At 48.1% G+C, this 15,813-nt stretch overlaps 1 long non-coding RNA gene across 15 annotated transcripts; it reads left to right on the plus strand.

Annotated features, from left to right (window-relative positions):
• Positions 1-1,929: 1,929 nt before the first annotated feature.
• LOC143687928 (uncharacterized) lies at positions 1,930-14,108 on the plus strand. Of its 15 annotated transcripts, XR_013177753.1 has the most exons (12): positions 1,930-3,341; positions 3,813-3,853; positions 4,133-4,310; positions 5,242-5,327; positions 5,512-5,787; positions 6,109-6,128; positions 6,286-6,524; positions 9,228-9,420; positions 9,831-9,863; positions 12,405-12,497; positions 13,094-13,172; positions 13,759-14,108. It is a non-coding gene; the product is annotated as an uncharacterized LOC143687928 (long non-coding RNA). The 15 variants fall into 15 exon arrangements; XR_013177738.1 differs by lacking the exon at positions 3,813-3,853 and having other exon boundaries at positions 1,934-3,341; XR_013177742.1 differs by lacking the exon at positions 3,813-3,853 and having other exon boundaries at positions 1,934-3,341; positions 6,289-6,524.
• Positions 14,109-15,813: the final 1,705 nt, after the last annotated feature.

A 15,813-nucleotide genomic window follows, 5' to 3' on the forward strand; every position in this document is an offset into this window, starting at 1 on the left:
GTGGTTGCCTTTGTATAATTTCAGAATGGAGAAGGCCCTGAGTGCCTGGGAGGTGAAGCCAGGGTGGGCGCATGGCTAACAGGACCTTGAGAGGGCGTAACAATCTCACCAGTTGGTGCTGAAGGTCTGAGGCTTGAAGTTGAAGGGAGCCTGTATGGGAGGGGTATGAGCCCAGAAAGGGGCTTAAGGTGCTGGCCTTCCTATAGACCAAAGGCCTGGGTAAGCACAGCCTTTCCCCCTAGATTTGCATAATGTTTTGCATTTTATATGAATGCTATTAATTTGGTGTTAGGTTAGGTTGGCACAGTGTAGAAGAGAACAACTGGCCGTTTCTCTCCCCTCTGTACCCTGGAGCTTGCTCTGAGCATGGCCCTCCCCAACATGCGGGGGCATGAGGCTTCTACTTCTGCCACCCGCTCAATGTTCCTTGATACTTGGAGAGTTACTTAGTGAGGCCAGCTCCTAAAAGCCAAGGCTCCCTAGGGCAGTGTGACCACCTGGAGAGTTATGCTGAAGGAAGAAGAAAGGGTCTCCCAGGGTCACCCTCACCAGACCCAGAAACATCCATAGGAGAATGCTGGGAGCCTTCGTTTCCCCAAGCTACCAAGGCAGCTTGGCTTGGAAAGGGTCCAAAGATAATAACCAGGAGAGGGAGGGAACAAAGGCAGGTGATAATCCCAGAGAAATATAGAGGGCTTTAGGAATAAAATCCCCTGAACTCAATATTTCTGGTGCTTGAACTTACATAAAATACGTCTGTCCAGAGGCATTGAGTTTATGGCATGTGGCTCTGGGGCCGGGGACCTGGTATCAGGCTAATGGCTGTGTAACAAGGGAATGGGTCCTCAGGTGGGGTGAGCTTCAGAGGAAGGGGGAGGAGGCCTTGGGTGCATCCTGTGGGCTGTCCCTGACAGGTGGGCCTCAGGGGCTATAATGAGCTGCGAGTAGAGATGGGGTGAGCAAAGCTTCCCACTCAAAGTCATCTCAGTTCTCTCTTCTGGAGGGCCAGCTAGGATGCCCCACTGCCCTCTTACCTGAGCGATCTGTTCTGGGACCTTGGGCAATAGACCTGAGAGTGTTTATGGGTAGAAGAGGCAAGAAGGAGAAGCTACCCATCAAAGCCTAGTCCCCTCCTGTCAGGGAGGGCTCTCCACCCCGCAGAATCTTAGGGCCAGCCCCACCCTCTGGGGACTAAGACAGGATGGGAAAACATAAGAAATACCCTGGCCAGATTGCCCTCACACACCCCTATTCTGGGCAAGCCATGGCTGGGGATAAAATACCAACCCCCTACCCTGCCGCACATATATTTCTGTCTATGAGACAAGTTTGGGGCATTGCTTTGAATAATGTGAGAATTATGTTTTCCCCTTTGAGCAAACTCAGGCATGAAGCTTTGAAATTCCATAAAGGAAAGACTTGTAGCTGATTCACATTTAACAGATGGGTTTTCTGTATTTCCTCTTTAAAAAGATTACCAAATGTATTTAAAGCAGAGTCACAAAAATTCAGTATATTCCCCATTTTTTAGGAAGTCAGCATGAGACATGTGGGCTGTCCCTGGGCTCTAAAAATAACAGTAATAGCACAATTTATTCCTTACTACTACTGGACTTTGGGCTGGGAATTTACTCCCATCCTCATAACAACTCTATGAGGCAAGTGCTGTCACTGTGTCCATTGTACAGATGAAGAAATTGAGATTCTGGGAGGCGAAATGATTTGTAAGTCAAACTTTGGATCTTTTCAGGAGCAGGTGTTGGGGGGATCTCAGGTTCTCTAGCCCTCTGGCTTCTGCTCCCTTGTTATCTCCAGGAGGTCTGTGTCAAGAGGCTCTCCCCTTCTGCAGTCCTGAAGGGTAGGCTGTTTAGAACAGGCAGGGCAGGTTTAGTTACTTATTAATTAATTCAACAAATATTAACTATCTACTGTACTAAGTGCTGGGGATAAAAAGGTGAGTTGAAACAGACCTGCCCCTATCTACATGGAGCTCACAGTCTAGTGTGGGAGACATTACACAGAAACCACCTAACTGCAGCATTGCAATATGGCAGGTGTTCAGAAGGGGAGGATCACAGGGCCTTGGAGGCCTGTGATGGGGGGTTGACCTGAGAGGGACAGTTTCCCTGAGGAGGTGATGATTGAGTAGAAAGCCAAAGAGTATGAGTTATTTGTTGTAAGAGGGAAGGAAAGTGCATTCCATATAGAAGAAACAGCATGTGCAAAGTCCCATGGTAGAAAGGATTAAAAGATGGTTAGTGTGGCTTGATTGCAGAGAACAAGAAGTGTGGTAGGCAAGTGTAGAGCTCCAAAGCTTGGGGACAATCTCCAGACTCCCCATCTTCCCATCTGTTTATCTGTTCACTCACTTGCCTGCCCATTCATCGTTTTTCACCCAAACATCTACCTATTTCATTCCTCTCCCTCTCACTCATTCATTTTCTGACTGAGGGAGCATTCATTGAGAAACTTGTGTGTGCCCAGATGTAAGCTGGCTGTTGGAGAGGCAAAGCCCCCAATAAGCTCCCAGACCAGGGAGAGGAGATGATTCTCAATACACTGTAATGCAGCATGTCCTGTGCTATCTTTACAAGGTAATTAAACTGGGCTCTGGAAGCTCTAGAGGCCAAGTTATCTCCCATGGTTCAAGTTCTCTAAGGCAAGACAGCATCCTTCCCTCCAGGGAGATCTTCCCACCACATGGTTCCTCTTGGTATCAAATCTCATTCCTTCCTGCCGCAAAGTAGCCCACTTCTTATAGCCCCTAAGTAGAGAGGAGTATTTCTGATGTTCTTGTTCGTTGACCATTTCTCTGTGTGTCAAAGGCATCTTAGTCCCAGGAGAACATGGTGAAACTTAGCCAGGGCTCCCTCAGATATCAGAATTCAGCTCCAGATACACCTTTGGCCACTTCTTCTTCTGGGCATGAAAATATGACAGAAATCCCAAGTGTCCCTCCCACCCTTCACTCCTCCTTGAACTACTTGTCCTCTGCTTGTGACATCACAATAGTCTCTATGGCAACTGATTGTGAGGTCACCAGTCCTTAAAGTAACAGAATCCACAGGTCCAGACAATGGCCTGGAGGAGAGAGGGAGAATACAAAATGAGGGTCTGAGATGAAAGCATCTCCCATTGGGACAGGGGAAGGCCACCCATGACTGAAGGGCAGAAGGAGGGCTCCACTTCTCAACCCATCTGCAGCAAAGAGTGAAAACATCTTAGTTTTGTCCCTCTTTGGGAAGCTTCTATACTGATCTGAGCTACTCTGTAATTGCCTGTGAAAGGGAGAACTTCATATAATTCTGATTCAGACAGGCTACAGAGATTGACAGGACATGGTTAGCAGCATTCTGGGATCACTAACTAGGCCCCAGGAACCACTAGGGAAGGGGAGGTGGGAATGTGGTTCTTGTCTCAGTCCCATTGGACCATCTTTGAGCCTTGATTTTGTTCTCAGGGAGGGAGTGAGGGTGCAAAGAGCCCCATTCTCTGACCTATAGGATAGACCACAGATTGTCCTAACACTGAAGTGGCCCTAAGTGGGTGAGGTCGCTGTGAGTGGAGAAGGGTGGGAGTGTGCACGTGCGCAGTATGCCCGGATAGAGCTGGACTGGCCCACTGGCTTTTCCAAGGCCATATTAGCGGTTTGCAAGAACAAGACCTGCTGGGAGGGATGACTGCTTGTCACGAGGCTGAGGGACATCCTGCACAGTGCCCAGGCTTCAAAGTCTGGCCTGAGTCCGAATCACCCCTTAGACTTGCCTGTGCTTCTTTGCCTGTAAAGGAAATTGATTCCATTTGCCTTTCAGAAAAGTACCGTGAGGCAAACTGTAGCAGGACCCAGCACGTAGTAGGTGTTCAGTAAATGCTTATTTTATTCATTGCTCTATGTCCTCAGCCTTTAGCCCAGGGCCTTCCATATTATTGGTGCTTCATTGATGCTTTTGACGCTAAGTGCAGCATGAGGAATAGAGGGTAGGGATTAGAACACAGTAAGTCAGCAGATCTGGCCTCAAATCCTGCCTTAGCTACCTACCAGCTGTGAGGCTTTCAGCAAGTTGCCTCAGCTCTCTGTACCTCAGTTTCCTTATCTGTAAAATGAGAGATAGTCGTGCTATTGTCCTCACAGGGTTGCTTGGGATGAAATGAGGCACTGCAAGTGAAGAGGGCAGCCTGGTCCTTGTTAAGCGCACAGTGGCTGGTGGTGATGGTGCTGTGTTGAGTGGGGCTGCTTCTGCACCCACCACACCTTCTGTTTACCTTCAGCTTTAAGGAGATACACGTTCATCTCCAGAACTGGAGAGCGGGTGAGCCTCGAAACAGGGACAAAGAATGGCAGCCTCCCCAGGATGGAATTACCACTCCTTTTCCAGATCTGCCCCACTGTGGATCTCTAGTTGTGCCGTCCACCTTGTGATGCTCACAGGGCTGGGTCCCAGCTGAACTGGGTGCACCTTGAAGGTCAAACTGTGTCTCACTCATCTGTGAAGCTCAGACAAGGCCTGACACATAGCAAGGGCTCAGCCACAGTTCAGATGCATTGAGCTGGATGGTGTCTTAATAGTCAAACCATGGCTAACAAATATTCGGCACAAAGTCCTTGCCAGGCTCTGTTCTAGGCACTTTCTGTGTTGATCTGCTCTACAACCTGTGAAGTAGATGTTATTAGCCACGTTTTTCAAATGAAGAAACAGTCACAGAGAGTCTAAGTAATTTGTCCAATGCCTCACAAAGCTGATAAGCACTGATGGAGCCAGGAGTGGAACTCAGGCAACCTGACTCTAGAACCCATACTCTTAGCCTCCTGACTTCCTGGATCCTGTCCACCCATCCCCACTACGTCTGCCACCATGAATTTCCTCTCCCAGCTCTCCCTCCCACCCCTCTCTTTCTCCTCCAGCTGCCCCAGGCAGCCCCAAGAATGCAAAATCTCCCCCAATTCTCTATAGTCATCTGCCTCCCCCTCTGTTGAAACTAAGCTGCCGCTGCTACCTCCAAAGCCAACGCCGTCACCCATCTCTTGCTTATTTCAAGTCCTCCTAAAGCTCGTTGAGTTCTTAACTTATTAAAGATAAGCACATGGAAATAGGGAGCAAATCTCTTTATTTATGACATAATCTCCAGCCCAGAAAAGCGGCAGGAACAGTGTTGCCTATATTAGGGAACCAATAGGAAAAAAAATCAATTAGATCCGCCACAGCGTTTTGCTATTAACTTTCTTCTGATGTTTCTCTTAAGGCTGGCCATGGGGGTTTCCAACAGCGGCTAGAATGTCGAGCTGTAGGAGAGAGAAGAGCTCTGTAGAAACGGAGGACGGTGTGTCAGTAAGTCACTAAGGCAGCTCCCAGACAGACATAGGGGTCTCTCTATTTATGGTCTTCTTTGCTGTTTTCCAGACCTCAGCCCAAAAGTCCTTATGTTGATCTAGCCTCCAAGTTTCTTGCTGCAATTTCAAATGGTTTCTTCAGGGGTGGTGGGAGTTTACTGGTTATTCTTTGGTTCTTGCAGTCATGCCCTCGAACTACAGAATGAACCCCACGTCTGACCACGTTTTTTGCAAGTTTCTTTGAGGACGGGGTTCTCTTCTTCCTGTAAAAGCATCATTCTGGAGGGGCTTTTGTTGACTGATTTTGGGGGAGTCTTCTTCTGTGGGGTGATCCTCCACGGACCTGCAGCCACCCCATGAAGTCCTTGGCAGTCCCATCTGCCTGCCTCTAGGAGCAACTCTTTCAAGCTGCCTCCCAAGAGACAGGGCTCTCCCTTCTTCCTGCAAGCCTCCAGAAGGTGGGATGCCCTGACTCCCATAGTAACCCTGGATTCTGTCCCCTCAAAAGCAGAGGATCATGGCTTATTCAGGTTTTTCCTCAGGACCAGGCATATAGCCGGTGCCTGATGTGTCTTCATTGAACTGATAATTATTATAATAAAAGCTTTGTTGATTGAGTGTTCATCCTGCACCAGGGCTGAGAAGGGCAGGGGCTTTGTTATACAAGGTAGGCAGGAAACTTCTGCTTCTCCCTGAACTAGAGGACAGCCAGAAAAGCCCTCCAGTTTTTTATTTGTTTGTTTGTTTCTTCCCTATTGTTTTGTTCTGTCCTGGAGCAGCAGCAGCAGCAGCTCAAGAGGTAGGTGTTATGATCCCCGATTTACAGATGAAGAAACAGGCTCAGAGAGGAGATGTAGCTTATCTAGGCTAACAAATGAATAACATACTTTAGTCCATCCACTGTCAGTCATTAGAGGGTCTTCCTTAAGATCTAACCTAAACCTTTTTTGTTTCAGCAGCACCAGTTCTTTCTCAGTCCCATGGGAGCAGAACACAGCATGAACTCCCGTGTTAGCTTCCCTCAGTTCAGGAGCGTCCACCAGCTTTATGCGTGTTGTTGACCCTCAATGAATATTAAATACCAAATCTCACAGAGGCCAGCCCTGCAGGGCAGGCAATGAACCAACCCTCCTCATGCCTGTTCATTATTATAATTAACAGTGAGCCGGAGTGGTGGCGACCTCGCCTACGCCAGGTATTTGGGCTATTTTAGAAGCTTATTCAGATCAATGACAGACTGCTCCGAATAGATAAACTCCCCGCCATCCAGACGAATCAATTGTAACACTGCCGTCACAACAAGCCCAAGAAATCAATCTGATTTCAGGCGACATGGTAACTCAGCACTGGGCAAGCTGGTTTTAATTTCCGCATGGCTGAGACTCAGCTTCCGCTGCTGACAGAGAGCACCCATTTTTCCCCCTGCTTCTGCTTAATACACACAGGAGCTCAGTCCTTTGAGGGCTCAGGCCAGGGGGACAGCTCCCGGGAGGGCAGGGTAGCCAAGCAGGAGTCTGTGTGGCTTTAAGGGAGGCTCTCGAACCCCCAGACCCAGAAGGAGCTGATTCAGACCTGCTATTGGTCTTATTTTGCTGCCTTCAGCTTCAATTTTTTGCTGTCCTCTGCAAAAGCCAAGCCTGGAGGTCTTTCTGGGCTGCATCCCAAATCAGGGAGCTACAGAGGTAGGCCATCAACCCCAGGCACCAGGACAACTGCCCTTCTTGGTCTGGGAGATTGAATTTGTCTATCAGGGCAGCAAAAAGGAAGGTCACTGGGACAGAAGGTCATCATTTATTGGGTGCTAAGTACTTTATGTATCTCGTCTCCTTAACCCTCACAAACAGCTCAAAGAAATATGTGGCAATTATCCGCATTTATCCTGAGGAAACCAAAGCTCAGGGATGTTAAGTAACTTGTCTTGAGTTACATAGATTGTAAGTGGTGGATCCTGGATTCAAAACCAGTCTGTCAGACTCCAGTCTAAACCATAGCCACCACACTTCGACACCATCTCTTAGGGATGGCATCAAAGCCACTCTCATTCTCTCTCCCACTCCCGAGCCCCAAATGAATATTGTCTGGATAAATGAAGAAATTGCATTTCCTCCAAGCTGCCAGGGAAGGAGAGCCTTTCTCAGAGATTCTCAAGATCAGCAATTGTTCCCTGAAGTTTCTTTCACCCTGATGCTCAAGGTACTGAGTTGAGGGGGGTTAGGAGACAAGAGGGTCAGGAGACTGAGCTGGCTACCTTCCCTTGCTCCAGCTCTATATCCTCATCCTTACCCTTGTTAGTACACCTAGATGGTGAGGTGTGGGGACCAGGACAGGCAGCAGGGTGTTGGGAGATGTGGCTTTGGAGTTAGTTGATCTGGGTCCAGATTCCAGCCCAACCACTTATTAGTTGAATACCCCTGGGCAAGCCTCCAAACTCCTTTGAACTTCCCTTATCCTGTCTATGCAATGGGGACAATATTACCCAAACCACAGGCCGTGAGGATTAGGATGGAACACTGCCTGTAAAGTGCCTAGGGCAGAGTCGGGCATGGGGGAGAACTTAGTATGCATTGGGCTCCTTTTTCCCACTCTTGTCCCTGTTCTTCCTGGAACCCCAAGCCTTTGGTGCCCAGTTCTAAATGGCCAAGGTTAGGGGTTTTCAAGTATGTTTTAGCTGACGAACTCTTTAATGGAGATACCTTATAAGAAAAACAAATAAAAAGGGAGTTAAGCAGATGGAAATGGGGGCTGGGAGCCCTCCTGCTTGACCGCCTCTTTCACTCCTAGCCCCATAGCAATCTCCCCATGTTCTCACTGAGTGATAGTCTGGCTCCCACACCATCTCTCAGCCACCAGCTCCCTTGAGCACATTCTGGATTTAGAGCAAAACAATTTAGGTGCTAAATGGGTAAAGCTGTCCTTGGGCATTGTGAAGCCATGTATCTATCTGTAGGGGATAGGAGGTGGGGCAAGGGATAGGGGGTGTGCTTTGTGGCTGGAAAGGCACAGATGGGGGAGGGGCAAGGTGGTTCTGGATTGCAAAGGGGGTAGTCTGTCTGTCCTGAATAGCAATGTGTTTGGGCCGGCTCTCACGGGGGTGGGTACTGGTTCATTAAACTCTGCACCTTATGTCCTCCCTGAGGGAGGCAGGAACCCTAAGATACTGAAGCCTAAGGATAGGGAGTGATGTCTAATACCACATAGCTAGCAATACTAGAAGCAGATTTAAACCCAGGCCTACATGAGTCCAGAGGGCTGGAATTGCCCAGGCGTGCTCTCTCTCCTCTCACCCATGCTGTACCTGCCCACCCTGGTCCACAGAGAATTATCAGCCCTTTCACCCACCAAGGCCAGAACATAAAGAGAGAAACTCAAATTATAGCAAGAGGGAATGGGGTCGAAAGGATTTCCAGACCCATTAGTTTGTCTCTAGGATAGGTTGTTAGAGAGGTTGTTGTGCTCTCTTTGGAGGGGTTTCAGGCGGGGTCTCAGTTTAGCTGGGCCCCTGTAGCTTCCACTTCGTAAAAGTGGGTGAGACAAGATGACCTCTGATGTGTGTGACTTTTTTTAACCTTTATTTTTTTAATAGGTAATACCTGTACATGGTAACAAAAAAATAAATAAACTGTACAAAACGTCCACTGAATAGTCTGCTTCCCATCCCAGTATCCCAGTTCCCCTCCCCAGAGGCAGAGCAATGCAACTGTTCCTGTTTAGAAATATACAAGCAAATATCTATATATATTCTCTTTCTTTAAGTCCTGTTTTTAATACACAAGATGTAGCATACCCTGCACGCTGTCTGCTCCTCTTGCTTTTGTTATCTGACAATATTTCTTGGAGATTACTCCAAATCAGTACATAAAGAGCTGCCTCACTCTTTGGTGTCTTTTTATGGTCACAGCCTTCTCGGGAGCTGAGAAGTAATCACTTCTGGTTTGATTAGCTTCACATTTCCATTTACGACATCCCCACGCAGAGAGGGCAGGAGACCTCTCCAAGGTCACACAGCAAGGACTAGGGATGCGCACCCGGCCTCTCCCGTTCCCAGGTCCGCAGCTCCGCGCCCAGCACCCTCCAGGCTGAGAGCTGCCCAGGTGAGGGGAAGGCAGGGGAGGGGGGGGATCTCTAATTGAAATGCGCTTGGCGCTGCTCATTTGCAGTCAGCCGGTGGCGGGGAGCGCGGTGGCAGCGCGGGGGCCGTGGGGCGGCGGGGCGGCGGGGCGGCGGCGGAGCGCCCACGTGGGAGCAGGTGAAGCCACGCCGCTTCCCCGGGAAGCCCGCGCTGCGCGCTTCCCTGTAATGAGCTCGCGAGGCCCGAGGTGAGCTTCCCTGGCTGCTCACACTGCAGCCGCGTGGCACCAAAGAGAACGGGTGCTTTTCTTCTTCCATGCCTGACAGCTCATTAGAAGAATTAATTTACTGCAGCGTTTGCAGTTTAAAGGACATTATTTACTGGTTAATTGTTGTTATTACAAAATGTTAAATATCATTATTTATTTCCCAGGCCCTGACAGCTTCTCTGACAGGAATTTATTAGGTGAGATGGTATCACCCGCGAGCGCCCTTGTGCGTGGGCAGCGTTACGGGGCGGGGCTTTGTTAAGGTCTCTGACTGGGGTGTGTGTGGGGGGGGTGGCATGTGAGGGGACAGAATGAGAGGGGTTGCACCAGGCCCTCCCAGTTTATCTCTTCTTCACTTTACACCCCCTTTGCCTCCACCCCGCCACAAGTAGTGGGGGAGGCAGACAGGACACATGCGGTTGCAGAAGGCTAGGGTTGAGGGGTGAGGGTGGCAGGTGGCAGGTGGCAGACGCCCAGAGGCCAGAATGAAGCCAGGGCTTTGGTTCTTGCCCTTCAAAGGTTACTCCAAAAATGTATGTCTTCAGGCCACTTTCTTGAACTCAGAGAATTTAAGAACCGGAAGGGTGCTGAGTGTTCAGCTGGTGCTCAGATCACAAACCGGTGGCCTCCAGGCTGTAAATGGTCTGTGGATTTGAGTTTGACCCATTTAGAAGACTTCACATTAAGACCCAAATTTCTGGCTTCTCTTGAAAAAATCAGAACACTGTGGCCAAACCGAGCCCACAGTTTTGAATTGATTGACAGTGAATAACTAGCACTGAAAAGCGATGCCATTCAAGGGACATGCCTGCTCCCTCACTTGGCAGTAACTTCCACCGTTTATAGCCCTCTCTACTTATTTTTCTGGCCTCTAGAGACATTTGAACTTTCAGCCCCCGATTTCACCTAATGACCATGTATGGAAGAAGAAACTGAGCCCTGAGAGGTTAAGTTACTGGTGACCAGGACCACAGCGCAGTCTACTTTAAACCACACCACGCCGCTCCCCGAGAATCTCTCTACCCCTCCTTTCTCTGGGCTTGGGTTTGGGGTGGGTGTGAACAGGGAGCTCAGGACCAGAAGTGAGAGGTGGCCTAGTGGGAACGTACAAAGATCATGGCTATAAATACATTCACTTATTCATTCAAGAGATGATTTCTGCAGACCTACTGTGTGACCTATAAAAATAACCTGTTCACAAATCTTCTCCTCAGAGAACTCGGTCTCATGAGACCGTGTGTGTGAAACACACAGATGAATTCAGTGCATTGAACTTAGTAGTAGAGGAGTAGGGGCAGCGTAGAGAAGACAGTGTGGCTGGCAGGGCTGGAGGAGGTCAGGGGAGGATGCTTTCCAGGGGAAGGAATAAATACTTTATGGAGCCCTTTCTAGGCTGGGTGGAAGGCCTGTGTCCTCATACACAGATACACATCTCACTTAATCCTCACAATATGATTGACTGGAAATTTCTGTATGGATTGGTCAATAGTGCTACCACAGGTCTCAGTGACCCCCACCACCCCACCATCTAGCCCCTTCCCCAGGTAGGTGCCTGGCTTGACAGGGGCCCCAGAAGCCACTTCAGCCCTGGGGACCTCTGTTGACTGGGCAGAGCCTTTGCCGCTCGGTCACCCAGGTCTCACAACCAGCCTATGGGCAAGGCAGATTATTCTCAATTTTCTAAATGAGGAAACTGAGGCTCAGAGACAGGCCACAGGAGCTGGGTACCAATGGATGATATGGGCCTTGGAAAGGAGAGAGAATTCTCATCTCTGAGACCCACTACCCAGCCCTGGAATCTTGCAGGCTGATTTCAGACAATGGCCCTGTAGACCAGGTCCTCAGCTTCCATTCCTTTCTTCCCCAGGAGTCTGACACTGGCAGGTAGCCTCAAGGAAAATTTGGAGAACTGAAGTAAGATGAAAAGTACTTTGAAAAAAGCATAAAAATAGGCTCAACCCAGAGCCACTACTGCTGCTTTGTTGTAAATTATTATAAAGTTATCTCTGGCTGGCAGCCTGGTTTATTTTAGACCCTACTTCATTTCTTCGAGGCTATAGGCCCTAATTCCTTGCCTAGTGAGACAGAAAGAGACCAGCACTATTGGAGTGAATCCTGAGCAGATTTAGAAACTATAAATACAGCTTGAGGAATTTTACAGATCCCCAGAATATCAGGGCTTGCCATCTTTCGGAGGTCTTCTCCACCAGCCCCTTCATTTTACTTTATTGCCATGTTAAACTTTTGAAAATTTTATTCAGTTTTTGAATAGGTAATACGTGCCCAAAGTACAAAATTCAGAAGGCATAAAAGTATATGGTGAACAGTCTCTCTCGCGTCTTCTAAGAAGCAGCCAATGATACCAATTCTGTATGAGTTACCATTGATAAAAGAAAACTTTTCATGCAGTTTAGTATCTCACAGTTTTATTGAGCGATTCATGAATGGGGCAGTATCCCATTCGGAAAGTAGAAGGGACCCCCACGGGGCAGCGGTGGAAAGAGGAAGCTTATATATGGCTAATGCAGAAGCAAGTGAAGAAATGTTCTGATTGGCTAACATTAAGTTTCCACTTTACAAGGGGGGGGGTGGGACTTTCAAAGTGGGGAGCAGATATACATTCATTAATGAGTATGGTATCCTTCCATTCTGATAAGCTCTCTCTACTGGATAAAAACTAGTTTTATCACCAGATGTTGCTGATCAGTAACCCTGTAGGGGGCATTCTCTTTTCTCAGGAAACCCTCGCAGGTCAATTATTTTGGTCTCCTGGACAAGCCCTTCTCTGAAAGAAGCACAGGTGGCCATTTCATTCTAACACTATAATTAAGGTATTGTTCCTTTTTCCTGTTCATGTTGAAAATGCAATAATTCCTGCATTAGAAAATAAAAACCATATTCAATCCCACTAGTTAGAGCTGAATACTCTTAATATTTTGGTACATAATCAGTCAGTTTTTATCTTTCTGCATAGACACATGCGTATATTTCATATAACCTGATATTCTGACTTGTTTACATTAAATATTATTCTTCAAAAATAAAGGCCTGGGTGGATACATGCTAAATTGATGACAGTACTATGCTTGGGAAGAGGAGTCGGATTGGATTGGGATTAAGAGGGAACTTCTGCTTTACCTTTATTGTTTGAGATTTTTTTAGAATGAAATATATTAGTTCCCCTCTGATATTATTCTAGAATCTGATTTTAATTGGCTGCATCATATGGATTCCACCATTCAACCAATTCCTTATTACTATGGTTTTAGAATGTTTGCACATTTTTGCTATTATAAACAAAGCTGACATGGACATTTTGTATGTATTTGTATACTCATCTAATGTTTTCTTGAGACAGTTTCTAAGAAATAGAACTACCGAATCAAAAGGCTTTTTGATCTATCATGTCAAATTTCCTTCTTTCTAGATTGTTCCAATCTCCTGTGCTACCAGCAGTGCCCGCCCCTCCCCCACGTGAAATTTGTAAATCACAACACAAGTGTAAGGTTTGTGAATGAGTGGGGCAAAACCATGATAGGCTGGGGCAGTTTCTTCTCTGGGTGAGGTTTGAGAAGGGGTAGTGTGCAGTTTGGGAAGCCTGCCCTGGCATCTCAGAACCCTGAGATATTGGCAGAAGCCTAGAGGGGAACTCCATGGCCAAAGGGAAAAGGAGGACAAGGACTGAACGGGTGCAGGCCTCCAGGCAGGTGGGGCAGGGTTTCCACCTGTCTAGATCACAAGGCCAAACAGTTGCACAGTAAGCACCCTGAGGCTGGTTCCAGATCTTTCCACCAGGTGTTCAAGTTTGGGGTGAGTCCAGCCCTAGGGTCTGCAGCATTTGCAGTTGGGAGGGGTTGGGCAAGGCAAGGCCTGACAGGTGCAGGGAGAGCTTGGTACAAAAGGCCTAGCTGAGGGGTTTCCTCTGAGAGTTCTTCCAGTCCATAAAAATTATGACCGTCAATTTCATATGGCACATGGAGAACCTTCCCAAGTCAACATCTCCTGCTCCAGCCTCCTCTGCGTGTCACAGTCAGTCTTCTCTTTGATCCCCAATGCTTGTCACTGCCCAGTTCTTTTGGGTCTCACCCATAGCCTCTACACCCTTCGGTTTTCGGGCAAGTTGATCCATCTTGTTTGGAAAGCTTCAGGAAGGAGACAAGACCGACTTGTTGATTTAACATTGAATGCACCCCTCTCCTCTCTGGAGCCTGGAATCTCCACAGCAGCTGAGGATACCTCTTGATGGGGCGAACAGAGAAAGCCCAAGATTGCATCTCATTGGTGAGATGAATAATACATTTGAAGCATCTCGCAAACTGTGTTTGATCCGCCTAAAGCTTCAACCGTTAACGTATTTCTCTTTATCCCCAGCAAGGGAGGGCTGGGAACTGTCAACATTTTCCTTTCTGCCTAATTTGTGGCCTCTCCATCAAGAGAAAAGCACGGTCTGGGGGAAGGGAAGAGGCAGGCAGGGAGGGGTGCAGTGTACACTCCTAGAACAATGCAGTGAGCCACTGGGGAGGTGTTTCATCCTCTGGGAACTCAGGGGCCTCTGCGGCAGGGCTGGGGGAGGGTGCCTGTGGGCGAGGGGCTGCGCTGGGTGTAGGCGGGCTCTTTAGTGCCTGATTGCGGGACTGTGTGCACTTAGAAGTCTGTCCCTGGGAGGGTCCATCCTGTGTCTCTGGTGGGAGAGCAGAGAGGGGAAGCTGAGGTGTGCCAGCTGCCAAGCAGGAAAAACACTCCATGTTAGAATGTTAAAACAACCGTCGCCTGAGCTCAGGGCCAGGCACAGCACGCGGGTGTCTAACCTACGTGAATTCTGTGGCTCCTCACATCTCTCTGTGGGGTGGCATTAAGTGCTAAGGGTCCCCTCCAAGGTCGCACGGCTAGGAAGGCTTGGGCTGTCTGGTCCAGAAGTTCATGTTCTTAACCACAGTCCTGTTCTCCGTCTCATCTGGTCTCCAACACCTTGCCAAACCTGTCTCCTGTTCTGGAGAGGGAGTAGAGCCAAGTGGTTAAGAAAGAGCACAAGCATTTTTAATAAGGCGGGTTGTAAATGTTTGGAAATGGATAGAGGTGATGGTAGCACGTTCTCATGAGTGTTATTAACAGCGCTGAATTGTGGGTGTGATTGTGGTTGAAAGGGGAAGATTAGAGCCGTGTATGCGGCTGGAAGGAAAGCTAGAGGATGCAGCACGGCGCTGTATAGCACGGCGAACCCTGTTGTTCGATGAATGTGGTGAATAGTACAAGTAAAAGAATGTTCTCCTGTGAGCTAGAATTAATGTCCGTCACCATTACAAGCCACTAATGCTAAGAATGAGGCGGTATATAGGGAAAAATACACCTTAGGCAAACTGTGGACTTCAGTTAACTGTAATATTTCCACATTCTCTCATCAGTTGTAACAAAGATACCACGCAAAGGTTGCATGTCACTAATAGGGGGGTATAAGGGGTATGGGAGTTTTCTTTTTGGACAAATGAAAATGTTCTAAAATTGATTGTGGTAATGAACGCACAACTCTGTGATTATACTGAGAGCCACATTGGAAGGATTGTATGGTGTGTGAATAAAACTGTTTTTACAAAAAAGAAAGAAAGAGAGGAGGGAGAGAGAGAGAGAGAGTGAGAGAGTGAGAGCACAGCCTCTGAAGGTAGGCCACCTGCTTTTATAACCCTGACTCCTCTTAACCTCTCACAGTGCCTCAGTTTCCTTATGTGTAAAATGGAGATGGTATTATTCTCACCAATCTCACAGGGTAGTGGTGAGGATTAAATTAGTGAGTATTCTCAGGTCCTCAGAGCAGTGCCTGGAGCATGGGAAGCACTATTTGTTTCAGCTCTTATTCCCGGCCTCCGTGTGGATTTTACTCCACAGTCCAGTAGCGCTGCTCCCCTGCCCCCCACCCCCCACAATGACCTTGAACCTGTCCCAGCCTCCCTCTTGGGACTGCCCCATTCTTGTCCCAATCCAGTTTATTTTCTCCAGCCCTCCTCCCCTTCTGCCTGGCCCAGTTTGGGACCCGTGGCTCCTTTTTTTCTGGAAACCTCCCTTTGGGCCTCCAGGGTTCTGTTGACAGAACAGATTTCGCCAGTTCTTTTGTCTGATTTCTAATAGAGCCACTCATTTCTACGGACCTGGCTG

The sequence above is a fragment of the Tamandua tetradactyla genome, chromosome 6, assembly GCF_023851605.1.
Source record: "Tamandua tetradactyla isolate mTamTet1 chromosome 6, mTamTet1.pri, whole genome shotgun sequence".
Classification (NCBI taxonomy): Eukaryota; Metazoa; Chordata; class Mammalia; order Pilosa; family Myrmecophagidae; genus Tamandua; species Tamandua tetradactyla.